The sequence below is a fragment of the Hyla sarda genome, unplaced genomic scaffold (genome assembly GCF_029499605.1).
Source record: "Hyla sarda isolate aHylSar1 unplaced genomic scaffold, aHylSar1.hap1 scaffold_1818, whole genome shotgun sequence".
NCBI classification, from domain to species: domain Eukaryota; kingdom Metazoa; phylum Chordata; class Amphibia; order Anura; family Hylidae; genus Hyla; species Hyla sarda.
This window is the reverse complement of record NW_026608465.1, coordinates 51,909-67,734: the sequence shown is the minus strand read 5'-3', so window position 1 is coordinate 67,734 and position 15,826 is coordinate 51,909. Positions and strand designations below refer to the sequence as shown.

General features: G+C 46.8%; 7 non-coding genes and 1 pseudogene across 7 annotated transcripts; all 8 read left to right on the top strand.

Moving 5' to 3' along the window:
- Window positions 1–454: 454 nt before the first annotated feature.
- On the top strand, window positions 455–645 carry LOC130314421 (U2 spliceosomal RNA). The gene has a single exon (XR_008862119.1). It is a non-coding gene; the product is annotated as a U2 spliceosomal RNA (small nuclear RNA).
- Window positions 646–2,743: 2,098 nt separating this feature from the next.
- LOC130314423 (U2 spliceosomal RNA) lies at window positions 2,744–2,934 on the top strand. The gene has a single exon (XR_008862121.1). It is a non-coding gene; the product is annotated as a U2 spliceosomal RNA (small nuclear RNA).
- Window positions 2,935–5,014: 2,080 nt separating this feature from the next.
- Window positions 5,015–5,174, top strand: LOC130314426 (U2 spliceosomal RNA; annotated as a pseudogene).
- Window positions 5,175–5,868: 694 nt separating this feature from the next.
- LOC130314424 (U2 spliceosomal RNA) lies at window positions 5,869–6,065 on the top strand. Its single transcript, XR_008862122.1, has one exon. It is a non-coding gene; the product is annotated as a U2 spliceosomal RNA (small nuclear RNA).
- A 2,088-nt stretch (window positions 6,066–8,153) lies between these two features.
- Window positions 8,154–8,344, top strand: LOC130314420 (U2 spliceosomal RNA). The gene has a single exon (XR_008862118.1). It is a non-coding gene; the product is annotated as a U2 spliceosomal RNA (small nuclear RNA).
- Window positions 8,345–10,427: 2,083 nt separating this feature from the next.
- On the top strand, window positions 10,428–10,618 carry LOC130314418 (U2 spliceosomal RNA). Its single transcript, XR_008862115.1, has one exon. It is a non-coding gene; the product is annotated as a U2 spliceosomal RNA (small nuclear RNA).
- A 2,087-nt stretch (window positions 10,619–12,705) lies between these two features.
- On the top strand, window positions 12,706–12,896 carry LOC130314417 (U2 spliceosomal RNA). Its single transcript, XR_008862114.1, has one exon. It is a non-coding gene; the product is annotated as a U2 spliceosomal RNA (small nuclear RNA).
- Window positions 12,897–14,992: 2,096 nt separating this feature from the next.
- On the top strand, window positions 14,993–15,183 carry LOC130314416 (U2 spliceosomal RNA). The gene has a single exon (XR_008862113.1). It is a non-coding gene; the product is annotated as a U2 spliceosomal RNA (small nuclear RNA).
- The last annotated feature ends 643 nt before the right edge of the window (window positions 15,184–15,826 follow it).

The following is a 15,826-nucleotide window of genomic DNA, read 5'->3' as shown; positions in this document are numbered from 1 at the left end:
TAGGTTGTCAAATAACCCGGATTTAACCCACACAGGTAAGTCCAATGGGGTGCAGGCATGTCCTCTATGCTTACAGCTTCCCGTGGGTGTTGGTTTGATACCGTTTGGGGACAGCCAAGGAGGCATCTGCAGGCAACAAAGGTAGGTGTGTGCTTGTGTGTGTGTTTCCTATGCAGATCCTAAGCCCAGTGTCACATGCAAGTAGGAGGAGTAAGAAGGGTTCCTGGCAAATCCGGGTTATGGATTGCATTTAAAAAGGCCCCGTGGGAGTGCAATGGGCCCCTGTCTTGCTGCTTAGCAATAATGGTATGGGTTTAGGTTCTGCTGTGTGTACTGGTGGTTGACTGCCCCCCAGCCCAGAGTGTGCATGGAAAATTGTCTGGCAGCCTCCCTGACAGCAAGCAGTGATAGTGCCCATGAAGGGGACCTTGTTGGGCCCGCCCCTTTCACGGTTATCGCTTCTCGGCCTTTTGGCTAAGATCAAGTGTAGTATCTGTTCTTATCAGTTTAATATCTGATACGTCCCCTATCTGGGGACCATATATTAAATGGATTTTTGAGAACGGGGGCCGATTTCGAAGCTTGCTTCCGTCGCCCTATGCATTGACCCGATATGGCAGTATCTTCGGGTACAGTGCACCACCCCCTTACAGGGTTAAAAAGAAAGATTCCTACTTTCATTGCTACCTGCTTGCTGGCTAGCCAGCTAGCCAGCCCTGTAGGCCTTGCTGCTGCTGCAGCCAAAAAACAAAAGGTGGTGCTGCTGCTGCTTCTGCTGCTTCTGCTTCTGCTTGTGTCTGGCCCCTGTTGGAGCGTCCAGGCACAGGACTTCTGCTGCTGCTGACTAAATGGCCTCCTTAATTGGATCATTTGAGTAGCCAGCACACCTGTGCAGGTAGGGCATGACATGATAGGCAGCTGCCTTGATAGCGGGTGGGTGCTGAATGTTCCTAATTGACAAAATAAGATTAATGCTTATGAAGAAATATAAAATCTCATCCCTTCCCCAATATCGCGCCACACCCCTACCCCTTAATTCCCTGGTTGAACGTGATGGACATATGTCTTTTTTCGACCGTACTAACTATGTAACTATGTAACATAACATGGGGGGGGGGGGGGTCTCCTGGCTGTTCACACAGGTGTGTCATTGCTGTACATTGACCATGCATTGCTTCTGTGGTATTGCAAAGGCAAAGACAAATGCTTCCAGCCATCCATTGCACTAATGGATTGGTCATCAGCTGGCTGTCTATGTCCCGCATCAATATAGACCAAAGTACAGAGGGTTAGGCTATGCTATTGTGCACCTACCTGATGCATCAGAAGGTGCGAGGCCCTTGCTAAATTCTGTGCACAGACTTTGAGATCTATGCTTTAGACTGTATCTAAACCTGCTCCAACATGGACTGACATTCTGGCCTACTTTCAGCCGATGCGACTTGTCTGTCGCTGAACAGTCGCTTTTTATGTATTCAGCACCTATGTATAATGTTGTAAAAATGCTCTAGAAGCTAAAGTCGCAGAAATGTCACACATATTTGGCCTGCAACTTTTCTGTGCGACAAATTCAGACAGGAAAAATCAGTATAAATCCTTAGAAAATTATCCCCCAGTGTCTCCATCTGCTGGCGGTATTGAATAAGCATTGCTGCACTGATGGGGTATGCATTAGACGAAAAAAAAGAAGAAAAAGAAGAATAATACGCCCAGAAAAGAGGCGAAAAGGAGAAAAACGTAAAAAAACGTGAAAAAAAAGTAAGAGGAAGAGAAGGGAAAAAAAGGTGGAAATGGGTTTAAAAGTGATTTCGGCGGAGATATATATATATATATATATATATATATATATATATATATATATATATATATATGCGCACACACACACATAGATATAAACGTATTCTCCGTTGAGATATTGCAGCCGCTGCTGTGTCCAGGCCCAGGAGCCTTAGCACTGTGCTGTGATGTCACTCAATACCACTGACATCACTAGGTGTAAACAACATCTCTCCTTTGCTGTGTATGTGACTATGGAGCTGTTTGGTGATGTCGTCTATTACGGCCTTCATAGAAGCAACAGGAGATTGTTGCATCCATCTTGAACCCTCAGAACTACAGTGCTATGATGTCACTCACTTCCACAGGCCTTGCAGAGTGTAAACAACAACAACCCAGCTTTGTTGTGTATGTAACCAAAGGGATTTGTTATGTCACCTAGAACCTTCACAGCAGCGACAGCTTTATGAGGAGCATCAGCACTGCTCTGCCTGAGCAGAACCATCACCGCCATAGGTTGTCAAATAACCCGGATTTAACCCACACAGGTAAGTCCAATGGGGTGCAGGCATGTCCTCTATGCTTACAGCTTCCCGTGGGTGTTGGTTTGATACCGTTTGGGGACAGCCAAGGAGGCATCTGCAGGCAACAAAGGTAGGTGTGTGCTTGTGTGTGTGTTTCCTATGCAGATCCTAAGCCCAGTGTCACATGCAAGTAGGAGGAGTAAGAAGGGTTCCTGGCAAATCCGGGTTATGGATTGCATTTAAAAAGGCCCCGTGGGAGTGCAATGGGCCCCTGTCTTGCTGCTTAGCAATAATGGTATGGGTTTAGGTTCTGCTGTGTGTACTGGTGGTTGACTGCCCCCCAGCCCAGAGTGTGCATGGAAAATTGTCTGGCAGCCTCCCTGACAGCAAGCAGTGATAGTGCCCATGAAGGGGACCTTGTTGGGCCCGCCCCTTTCACGGTTATCGCTTCTCGGCCTTTTGGCTAAGATCAAGTGTAGTATCTGTTCTTATCAGTTTAATATCTGATACGTCCCCTATCTGGGGACCATATATTAAATGGATTTTTGAGAACGGGGGCCGATTTCGAAGCTTGCTTCCGTCGCCCTATGCATTGACCTGATATGGCAGTATCTTCGGGTACAGTGCACCACCCCCTTACAGGGTTAAAAAGAAAGATTCCTACTTTCATTGCTACCTGCTTGCTGGCTAGCCAGCTAGCCAGCCCTGTGGGCCTTGCTGCTGCTGCAGCCAAAAAACAAAAGGTGGTGCTGCTGCTGCTTCTGCTGCTTCTGCTTCTGCTTGTGTCTGGCCCCTGTTGGAGCGTCCAGGCACAGGACTTCTGCTGCTGCTGACTAAATGGCCTCCTTAATTGGATCATTTGAGTAGCCAGCACACCTGTGCAGGTAGGGCATGACATGATAGGCAGCTGCCTTGATAGCGGGTGGGTGCTGAATGTTCCTAATTGACAAAATAAGATTAATGCTTATGAAGAAATATAAAATCTCATCCCTTCCCCAATATCGCGCCACACCCCTACCCCTTAATTCCCTGGTTGAACGTGATGGACATATGTCTTTTTTCGACCGTACTAACTATGTAACTATGTAACATAACATGGGGGGGGGGTCTCCTGGCTGTTCACACAGGTGTGTCATTGCTGTACATTGACCATGCATTGCTTCTGTGGTATTGCAAAGGCAAAGACAAATGCTTCCAGCCATCCATTGCACTAATGGATTGGTCATCAGCTGGCTGTCTATGTCCCGCATCAATATAGACCAAAGTACAGAGGGTTAGGCTATGCTATTGTGCACCTACCTGATGCATCAGAAGGTGCGAGGCCCTTGCTAAATTCTGTGCACAGACTTTGAGATCTATGCTTTAGACTGTATCTAAACCTGCTCCAACATGGACTGACATTCTGGCCTACTTTCAGCCGATGCGACTTGGTCGCTGAACAGTCGCTTTTTATGTATTCAGCACCTATGTATAATGTTGTAAAAATGCTCTAGAAGCTAAAGTCGCAGAAATGTCACACATATTTGGCCTGCAACTTTCTGTGCGACAAATTCAGACAGGAAAAATCAGTATAAATCCTTAGAAAATTATCCCCCAGTGTCTCCATCTGCTGGCGGTATTGAATAAGCATTGCTGCACTGATGGGGTATGCATTAGACGAAAAAAAAGAAGAAAAAGAAGAATAATACGCCCAGAAAAGAGGCGAAAAGGAGAAAAACGTAAAAAAACGTGAAAAAAAAGTAAGAGGAAGAGAAGGGAAAAAAAGGTGGAAATGGGTTTAAAAGTGATTTCGGCGGAGAAATATATATATATATATATATATATATATATATATATATATATGCGCACACACACACATAGATATAAACGTATTCTCCGTTGAGATATTGCAGCCGCTGCTGTGTCCAGGCCCAGGAGCCTTAGCACTGTGCTGTGATGTCACTCAATACCACTGACATCACTAGGTGTAAACAACATCTCTCCTTTGCTGTGTATGTGACTATGGAGCTGTTTGGTGATGTCGTCTATTACGGCCTTCATAGAAGCAACAGGAGATTGTTGCATCCATCTTGAACCCTCAGAACTACAGTGCTATGATGTCACTCACTTCCACAGGCCTTGCAGAGTGTAAACAACAACAACCCAGCTTTGTTGTGTATGTAACCAAAGGGATTTGTGATGTCACCTAGAACCTTCACAGCAGCGACAGCTTTATGAGGAGCATCAGCACTGCTCTGCCTGAGCAGAACCATCACCGCCATAGGTTGTCAAATAACCCGGATTTAACCCACACAGGTAAGTCCAATGGGGTGCAGGCATGTCCTCTATGCTTACAGCTTCCCGTGGGTGTTGGTTTGATACCGTTTGGGGACAGCCAAGGAGGCATCTGCAGGCAACAAAGGTAGGTGTGTGCTTGTGTGTGTGTTTCCTATGCAGATCCTAAGCCCAGTGTCACATGCAAGTAGGAGGAGTAAGAAGGGTTCCTGGCAAATCCGGGTTATGGATTGCATTTAAAAAGGCCCCGTGGGAGTGCAATGGGCCCCTGTCTTGCTGCTTAGCAATAATGGTATGGGTTTAGGTTCTGCTGTGTGTACTGGTGGTTGACTGCCCCCCAGCCCAGAGTGTGCATGGAAAATTGTCTGGCAGCCTCCCTGACAGCAAGCAGTGATAGTGCCCATGAAGGGGACCTTGTTGGGCCCGCCCCTTTCACGGTTATCGCTTCTCGGCCTTTTGGCTAAGATCAAGTGTAGTATCTGTTCTTATCAGTTTTCATGCTGGTGGGGATGGGTGCTGCATGGAGGATGCAGGTGTACCAGGGCTTTCCGGGGCTGGTTCTGAGGAATCAGCTCGACGGCTGCCCCGATGTGACCTGTTCCCTCCGGGTCTCGCCATGAGGCTGAGAGGGTCTAGAGCCGAGGTACTTTTGTGCCTCGGGGAGTGGTGACCCCGAGGTGCCGAAACTCACTGGGAGAATAGGCTCACTGAGTTGAAGCACGGGCACCATAATCTCTTCACCTTGTGGCACTCACCTCTTGATTCCCGGCCTTCTGGCTAGGATCAGAGAAATTTTTATAGATCCGGCCGGATGTCCGGGCAGTATATCTGCACACATTCACTTATTTATTTCTTTTTTGTCTCACTGTGTCACTTTTTGCGTGTTGTGTGTTCACAGGATTTGTCAGGATGCGGTAGCCCTTCTGGGTGTCCCTCCTGGCGGTCTAGGGGAGGTGTGTGTGGCCATTAGGTTCCGCACCTCCCTGCAAACACCCCGGGTACTCCTGCTTTGGCAGGGTACCTACTGTAATCGGCTCTGCGGGCAGATACCTTGGCCAACGCCAAGGGGGATGCCGGGAGCATTTGTGGTCCCCTAGTAGCTTCGGCGAAAAGGGACATCGAACCTGGAACCTCGCAGGTACCTTTTGGTCCGGAGGTGAAGGGTAAGGTTTGTTGGGGGGCCTCTCTCCTATCGGAGAAGGGCTTGCGATAGACCGCATCCTTTGTGCACGTTTTTTTTAGTGTAACACGTTTGCACTTTTTCTTGCACTTTGGGTGAATCGAAAGCACGTTCCTCGGCTTTAGATAAAAAAAAAAAAAAAAAAAAAAAAAAAAAAATCTGTTCTTATCAGTTTAATATCTGATACGTCCCCTATCTGGGGACCATATATTAAATGGATTTTTGAGAACGGGGGCCGATTTCGAAGCTTGCTTCCGTCGCCCTATGCATTGACCCGATATGGCAGTATCTTCGGGTACAGTGCACCACCCCCTTACAGGGTTAAAAAGAAAGATTCCTACTTTCATTGCTACCTGCTTGCTGGCTAGCCAGCTAGCCAGCCCTGTGGGCCTTGCTGCTGCTGCAGCCAAAAAACAAAAGGTGGTGCTGCTGCTGCTTCTGCTGCTTCTGCTTCTGCTTGTGTCTGGCCCCTGTTGGAGCGTCCAGGCACAGGACTTCTGCTGCTGCTGACTAAATGGCCTCCTTAATTGGATCATTTGAGTAGCCAGCACACCTGTGCAGGTAGGGCATGACATGATAGGCAGCTGCCTTGATAGCGGGTGGGTGCTGAATGTTCCTAATTGACAAAATAAGATTAATGCTTATGAAGAAATATAAAATCTCATCCCTTCCCCAATATCGCGCCACACCCCTACCCCTTAATTCCCTGGTTGAACGTGATGGACATATGTCTTTTTTCGACCGTACTAACTATGTAACTATGTAACATAACATGGGGGGGGGGGGGGGTCTCCTGGCTGTTCACACAGGTGTGTCATTGCTGTACATTGACCATGCATTGCTTCTGTGGTATTGCAAAGGCAAAGACAAATGCTTCCAGCCATCCATTGCACTAATGGATTGGTCATCAGCTGGCTGTCTATGTCCCGCATCAATATAGACCAAAGTACAGAGGGTTAGGCTATGCTATTGTGCACCTACCTGATGCATCAGAAGGTGCGAGGCCCTTGCTAAATTCTGTGCACAGACTTTGAGATCTATGCTTTAGACTGTATCTAAACCTGCTCCAACATGGACTGACATTCTGGCCTACTTTCAGCCGATGCGACTTGTCTGTCGCTGAACAGTCGCTTTTTATGTATTCAGCACCTATGTATAATGTTGTAAAAATGCTCTAGAAGCTAAAGTCGCAGAAATGTCACACATATTTGGCCTGCAACTTTCTGTGCGACAAATTCAGACAGGAAAAATCAGTATAAATCCTTAGAAAATTATCCCCCAGTGTCTCCATCTGCTGGCGGTATTGAATAAGCATTGCTGCACTGATGGGGTATGCATTAGACGAAAAAAAAGAAGAAAAAGAAGAATAATACGCCCAGAAAAGAGGCGAAAAGGAGAAAAACGTAAAAAAACGTGAAAAAAAAGTAAGAGGAAGAGAAGGGAAAAAAAGGTGGAAATGGGTTTAAAAGTGATTTCGGCGGAGAAATATATATATATATATATATATATATATATATATATATATATGCGCACACACACACATAGATATAAACGTATTCTCCGTTGAGATATTGCAGCCGCTGCTGTGTCCAGGCCCAGGAGCCTTAGCACTGTGCTGTGATGTCACTCAATACCACTGACATCACTAGGTGTAAACAACATCTCTCCTTTGCTGTGTATGTGACTATGGAGCTGTTTGGTGATGTCGTCTATTACGGCCTTCATAGAAGCAACAGGAGATTGTTGCATCCATCTTGAACCCTCAGAACTACAGTGCTATGATGTCACTCACTTCCACAGGCCTTGCAGAGTGTAAACAACAACAACCCAGCTTTGTTGTGTATGTAACCAAAGGGATTTGTGATGTCACCTAGAACCTTCACAGCAGCGACAGCTTTATGAGGAGCATCAGCACTGCTCTGCCTGAGCAGAACCATCACCGCCATAGGTTGTCAAATAACCCGGATTTAACCCACACAGGTAAGTCCAATGGGGTGCAGGCATGTCCTCTATGCTTACAGCTTCCCGTGGGTGTTGGTTTGATACCGTTTGGGGACAGCCAAGGAGGCATCTGCAGGCAACAAAGGTAGGTGTGTGCTTGTGTGTGTGTTTCCTATGCAGATCCTAAGCCCAGTGTCACATGCAAGTAGGAGGAGTAAGAAGGGTTCCTGGCAAATCCGGGTTATGGATTGCATTTAAAAAGGCCCCGTGGGAGTGCAATGGGCCCCTGTCTTGCTGCTTAGCAATAATGGTATGGGTTTAGGTTCTGCTGTGTGTACTGGTGGTTGACTGCCCCCCAGCCCAGAGTGTGCATGGAAAATTGTCTGGCAGCCTCCCTGACAGCAAGCAGTGATAGTGCCCATGAAGGGGACCTTGTTGGGCCCGCCCCTTTCACGGTTATCGCTTCTCGGCCTTTTGGCTAAGATCAAGTGTAGTATCTGTTCTTATCAGTTTAATATCTGATACGTCCCCTATCTGGGGACCATATATTAAATGGATTTTTGAGAACGGGGGCCGATTTCGAAGCTTGCTTCCGTCGCCCTATGCATTGACCCGATATGGCAGTATCTTCGGGTACAGTGCACCACCCCCTTACAGGGTTAAAAAGAAAGATTCCTACTTTCATTGCTACCTGCTTGCTGGCTAGCCAGCTAGCCAGCCCTGTGGGCCTTGCTGCTGCTGCAGCCAAAAAACAAAAGGTGGTGCTGCTGCTGCTTCTGCTGCTTCTGCTTCTGCTTGTGTCTGGCCCCTGTTGGAGCGTCCAGGCACAGGACTTCTGCTGCTGCTGACTAAATGGCCTCCTTAATTGGATCATTTGAGTAGCCAGCACACCTGTGCAGGTAGGGCATGACATGATAGGCAGCTGCCTTGATAGCGGGTGGGTGCTGAATGTTCCTAATTGACAAAATAAGATTAATGCTTATGAAGAAATATAAAATCTCATCCCTTCCCCAATATCGCGCCACACCCCTACCCCTTAATTCCCTGGTTGAACGTGATGGACATATGTCTTTTTTCGACCGTACTAACTATGTAACTATGTAACATAACATGGGGGGGGGTCTCCTGGCTGTTCACACAGGTGTGTCATTGCTGTACATTGACCATGCATTGCTTCTGTGGTATTGCAAAGGCAAAGACAAATGCTTCCAGCCATCCATTGCACTAATGGATTGGTCATCAGCTGGCTGTCTATGTCCCGCATCAATATAGACCAAAGTACAGAGGGTTAGGCTATGCTATTGTGCACCTACCTGATGCATCAGAAGGTGCGAGGCCCTTGCTAAATTCTGTGCACAGACTTTGAGATCTATGCTTTAGACTGTATCTAAACCTGCTCCAACATGGACTGACATTCTGGCCTACTTTCAGCCGATGCGACTTGTCTGTCGCTGAACAGTCGCTTTTTATGTATTCAGCACCTATGTATAATGTTGTAAAAATGCTCTAGAAGCTAAAGTCGCAGAAATGTCACACATATTTGGCCTGCAACTTTCTGTGCGACAAATTCAGACAGGAAAAATCAGTATAAATCCTTAGAAAATTATCCCCCAGTGTCTCCATCTGCTGGCGGTATTGAATAAGCATTGCTGCACTGATGGGGTATGCATTAGACGAAAAAAAAGAAGAAAAAGAAGAATAATACGCCCAGAAAAGAGGCGAAAAGGAGAAAAACGTAAAAAAACGTGAAAAAAAAGTAAGAGGAAGAGAAGGGAAAAAAAGGTGGAAATGGGTTTAAAAGTGATTTCGGCGGAGAAATATATATATATATATATATATATATATATATATATATATATATGCGCACACACACACATAGATATAAACGTATTCTCCGTTGAGATATTGCAGCCGCTGCTGTGTCAGGCCCAGGAGCCTTAGCACTGTGCTGTGATGTCACTCAATACCACTGACATCACTAGGTGTAAACAACATCTCTCCTTTGCTGTGTATGTGACTATGGAGCTGTTTGGTGATGTCGTCTATTACGGCCTTCATAGAAGCAACAGGAGATTGTTGCATCCATCTTGAACCCTCAGAACTACAGTGCTATGATGTCACTCACTTCCACAGGCCTTGCAGAGTGTAAACAACAACAACCCAGCTTTGTTGTGTATGTAACCAAAGGGATTTGTGATGTCACCTAGAACCTTCACAGCAGCGACAGCTTTATGAGGAGCATCAGCACTGCTCTGCCTGAGCAGAACCATCACCGCCATAGGTTGTCAAATAACCCGGATTTAACCCACACAGGTAAGTCCAATGGGGTGCAGGCATGTCCTCTATGCTTACAGCTTCCCGTGGGTGTTGGTTTGATACCGTTTGGGGACAGCCAAGGAGGCATCTGCAGGCAACAAAGGTAGGTGTGTGCTTGTGTGTGTGTTTCCTATGCAGATCCTAAGCCCAGTGTCACATGCAAGTAGGAGGAGTAAGAAGGGTTCCTGGCAAATCCGGGTTATGGATTGCATTTAAAAAGGCCCCGTGGGAGTGCAATGGGCCCCTGTCTTGCTGCTTAGCAATAATGGTATGGGTTTAGGTTCTGCTGTGTGTACTGGTGGTTGACTGCCCCCCAGCCCAGAGTGTGCATGGAAAATTGTCTGGCAGCCTCCCTGACAGCAAGCAGTGATAGTGCCCATGAAGGGGACCTTGTTGGGCCCGCCCCTTTCACGGTTATCGCTTCTCGGCCTTTTGGCTAAGATCAAGTGTAGTATCTGTTCTTATCAGTTTAATATCTGATACGTCCCCTATCTGGGGACCATATATTAAATGGATTTTTGAGAACGGGGGCCGATTTCGAAGCTTGCTTCCGTCGCCCTATGCATTGACCCGATATGGCAGTATCTTCGGGTACAGTGCACCACCCCCTTACAGGGTTAAAAAGAAAGATTCCTACTTTCATTGCTACCTGCTTGCTGGCTAGCCAGCTAGCCAGCCCTGTGGGCCTTGCTGCTGCTGCAGCCAAAAAACAAAAGGTGGTGCTGCTGCTGCTTCTGCTGCTTCTGCTTCTGCTTGTGTCTGGCCCCTGTTGGAGCGTCCAGGCACAGGACTTCTGCTGCTGCTGACTAAATGGCCTCCTTAATTGGATCATTTGAGTAGCCAGCACACCTGTGCAGGTAGGGCATGACATGATAGGCAGCTGCCTTGATAGCGGGTGGGTGCTGAATGTTCCTAATTGACAAAATAAGATTAATGCTTATGAAGAAATATAAAATCTCATCCCTTCCCCAATATCGCGCCACACCCCTACCCCTTAATTCCCTGGTTGAACGTGATGGACATATGTCTTTTTTCGACCGTACTAACTATGTAACTATGTAACATAACATGGGGGGGGGGGTCTCCTGGCTGTTCACACAGGTGTGTCATTGCTGTACATTGACCATGCATTGCTTCTGTGGTATTGCAAAGGCAAAGACAAATGCTTCCAGCCATCCATTGCACTAATGGATTGGTCATCAGCTGGCTGTCTATGTCCCGCATCAATATAGACCAAAGTACAGAGGGTTAGGCTATGCTATTGTGCACCTACCTGATGCATCAGAAGGTGCGAGGCCCTTGCTAAATTCTGTGCACAGACTTTGAGATCTATGCTTTAGACTGTATCTAAACCTGCTCCAACATGGACTGACATTCTGGCCTACTTTCAGCCGATGCGACTTGTCTGTCGCTGAACAGTCGCTTTTTATGTATTCAGCACCTATGTATAATGTTGTAAAAATGCTCTAGAAGCTAAAGTCGCAGAAATGTCACACATATTTGGCCTGCAACTTTCTGTGCGACAAATTCAGACAGGAAAAATCAGTATAAATCCTTAGAAAATTATCCCCCAGTGTCTCCATCTGCTGGCGGTATTGAATAAGCATTGCTGCACTGATGGGGTATGCATTAGACGAAAAAAAAGAAGAAAAAGAAGAATAATACGCCCAGAAAAGAGGCGAAAAGGAGAAAAACGTAAAAAAACGTGAAAAAAAAGTAAGAGGAAGAGAAGGGAAAAAAAGGTGGAAATGGGTTTAAAAGTGATTTCGGCGGAGATATATATATATATATATATATATATATATATATATATATATATATGCGCACACACACACATAGATATAAACGTATTCTCCGTTGAGATATTGCATGCCGCTGCTGTGTCCAGGCCCAGGAGCCTTAGCACTGTGCTGTGATGTCACTCAATACCACTGACATCACTAGGTGTAAACAACATCTCTCCTTTGCTGTGTATGTGACTATGGAGCTGTTTGGTGATGTCGTCTATTACGGCCTTCATAGAAGCAACAGGAGATTGTTGCATCCATCTTGAACCCTCAGAACTACAGTGCTATGATGTCACTCACTTCCACAGGCCTTGCAGAGTGTAAACAACAACAACCCAGCTTTGTTGTGTATGTAACCAAAGGGATTTGTGATGTCACCTAGAACCTTCACAGCAGCGACAGCTTTATGAGGAGCATCAGCACTGCTCTGCCTGAGCAGAACCATCACCGCCATAGGTTGTCAAATAACCCGGATTTAACCCACACAGGTAAGTCCAATGGGGTGCAGGCATGTCCTCTATGCTTACAGCTTCCCGTGGGTGTTGGTTTGATACCGTTTGGGGACAGCCAAGGAGGCATCTGCAGGCAACAAAGGTAGGTGTGTGCTTGTGTGTGTGTTTCCTATGCAGATCCTAAGCCCAGTGTCACATGCAAGTAGGAGGAGTAAGAAGGGTTCCTGGCAAATCCGGGTTATGGATTGCATTTAAAAAGGCCCCGTGGGAGTGCAATGGGCCCCTGTCTTGCTGCTTAGCAATAATGGTATGGGTTTAGGTTCTGCTGTGTGTACTGGTGGTTGACTGCCCCCCAGCCCAGAGTGTGCATGGAAAATTGTCTGGCAGCCTCCCTGACAGCAAGCAGTGATAGTGCCCATGAAGGGGACCTTGTTGGGCCCGCCCCTTTCACGGTTATCGCTTCTCGGCCTTTTGGCTAAGATCAAGTGTAGTATCTGTTCTTATCAGTTTAATATCTGATACGTCCCCTATCTGGGGACCATATATTAAATGGATTTTTGAGAACGGGGGCCGATTTCGAAGCTTGCTTCCGTCGCCCTATGCATTGACCCGATATGGCAGTATCTTCGGGTACAGTGCACCACCCCCTTACAGGGTTAAAAAGAAAGATTCCTACTTTCATTGCTACCTGCTTGCTGGCTAGCCAGCTAGCCAGCCCTGTGGGCCTTGCTGCTGCTGCAGCCAAAAAACAAAAGGTGGTGCTGCTGCTGCTTCTGCTGCTTCTGCTTCTGCTTGTGTCTGGCCCCTGTTGGAGCGTCCAGGCACAGGACTTCTGCTGCTGCTGACTAAATGGCCTCCTTAATTGGATCATTTGAGTAGCCAGCACACCTGTGCAGGTAGGGCATGACATGATAGGCAGCTGCCTTGATAGCGGGTGGGTGCTGAATGTTCCTAATTGACAAAATAAGATTAATGCTTATGAAGAAATATAAAATCTCATCCCTTCCCCAATATCGCGCCACACCCCTACCCCTTAATTCCCTGGTTGAACGTGATGGACATATGTCTTTTTTCGACCGTACTAACTATGTAACTATGTAACATAACATGGGGGGGGGGGGGGGGGGGGGGGTCTCCTGGCTGTTCACACAGGTGTGTCATTGCTGTACATTGACCATGCATTGCTTCTGTGGTATTGCAAAGGCAAAGACAAATGCTTCCAGCCATCCATTGCACTAATGGATTGGTCATCAGCTGGCTGTCTATGTCCCGCATCAATATAGACCAAAGTACAGAGGGTTAGGCTATGCTATTGTGCACCTACCTGATGCATCAGAAGGTGCGAGGCCCTTGCTAAATTCTGTGCACAGACTTTGAGATCTATGCTTTAGACTGTATCTAAACCTGCTCCAACATGGACTGACATTCTGGCCTACTTTCAGCCGATGCGACTTGTCTGTCGCTGAACAGTCGCTTTTTATGTATTCAGCACCTATGTATAATGTTGTAAAAATGCTCTAGAAGCTAAAGTCGCAGAAATGTCACACATATTTGGCCTGCAACTTTCTGTGCGACAAATTCAGACAGGAAAAATCAGTATAAATCCTTAGAAAATTATCCCCCAGTGTCTCCATCTGCTGGCGGTATTGAATAAGCATTGCTGCACTGATGGGGTATGCATTAGACGAAAAAAAAGAAGAAAAAGAAGAATAATACGCCCAGAAAAGAGGCGAAAAGGAGAAAAACGTAAAAAAACGTGAAAAAAAAGTAAGAGGAAGAGAAGGGAAAAAAAGGTGGAAATGGGTTTAAAAGTGATTTCGGCGGAGAAATATATATATATATATATATATATATATATATATATATATATGCGCACACACACACATAGATATAAACGTATTCTCCGTTGAGATATTGCAGCCGCTGCTGTGTCCAGGCCCAGGAGCCTTAGCACTGTGCTGTGATGTCACTCAATACCACTGACATCACTAGGTGTAAACAACATCTCTCCTTTGCTGTGTATGTGACTATGGAGCTGTTTGGTGATGTCGTCTATTACGGCCTTCATAGAAGCAACAGGAGATTGTTGCATCCATCTTGAACCCTCAGAACTACAGTGCTATGATGTCACTCACTTCCACAGGCCTTGCAGAGTGTAAACAACAACAACCCAGCTTTGTTGTGTATGTAACCAAAGGGATTTGTGATGTCACCTAGAACCTTCACAGCAGCGACAGCTTTATGAGGAGCATCAGCACTGCTCTGCCTGAGCAGAACCATCACCGCCATAGGTTGTCAAATAACCCGGATTTAACCCACACAGGTAAGTCCAATGGGGTGCAGGCATGTCCTCTATGCTTACAGCTTCCCGTGGGTGTTGGTTTGATACCGTTTGGGGACAGCCAAGGAGGCATCTGCAGGCAACAAAGGTAGGTGTGTGCTTGTGTGTGTGTTTCCTATGCAGATCCTAAGCCCAGTGTCACATGCAAGTAGGAGGAGTAAGAAGGGTTCCTGGCAAATCCGGGTTATGGATTGCATTTAAAAAGGCCCCGTGGGAGTGCAATGGGCCCCTGTCTTGCTGCTTAGCAATAATGGTATGGGTTTAGGTTCTGCTGTGTGTACTGGTGGTTGACTGCCCCCCAGCCCAGAGTGTGCATGGAAAATTGTCTGGCAGCCTCCCTGACAGCAAGCAGTGATAGTGCCCATGAAGGGGACCTTGTTGGGCCCGCCCCTTTCACGGTTATCGCTTCTCGGCCTTTTGGCTAAGATCAAGTGTAGTATCTGTTCTTATCAGTTTAATATCTGATACGTCCCCTATCTGGGGACCATATATTAAATGGATTTTTGAGAACGGGGGCCGATTTCGAAGCTTGCTTCCGTCGCCCTATGCATTGACCCGATATGGCAGTATCTTCGGGTACAGTGCACCACCCCCTTACAGGGTTAAAAAGAAAGATTCCTACTTTCATTGCTACCTGCTTGCTGGCTAGCCAGCTAGCCAGCCCTGTGGGCCTTGCTGCTGCTGCAGCCAAAAAACAAAAGGTGGTGCTGCTGCTGCTTCTGCTGCTTCTGCTTCTGCTTGTGTCTGGCCCCTGTTGGAGCGTCCAGGCACAGGACTTCTGCTGCTGCTGACTAAATGGCCTCCTTAATTGGATCATTTGAGTAGCCAGCACACCTGTGCAGGTAGGGCATGACATGATAGGCAGCTGCCTTGATAGCGGGTGGGTGCTGAATGTTCCTAATTGACAAAATAAGATTAATGCTTATGAAGAAATATAAAATCTCATCCCTTCCCCAATATCGCGCCACACCCCTACCCCTTAATTCCCTGGTTGAACGTGATGGACATATGTCTTTTTTCGACCGTACTAACTATGTAACTATGTAACATAACATGGGGGGGGGGGGGGGGGGGTCTCCTGGCTGTTCACACAGGTGTGTCATTGCTGTACATTGACCATGCATTGCTTCTGTGGTATTGCAAAGGCAAAGACAAATGCTTCCAGCCATCCATTGCACTAATGGATTGGTCATCAGCTGGCTGTCTATGTCCCGCATCAATATAGACCAAAGTAC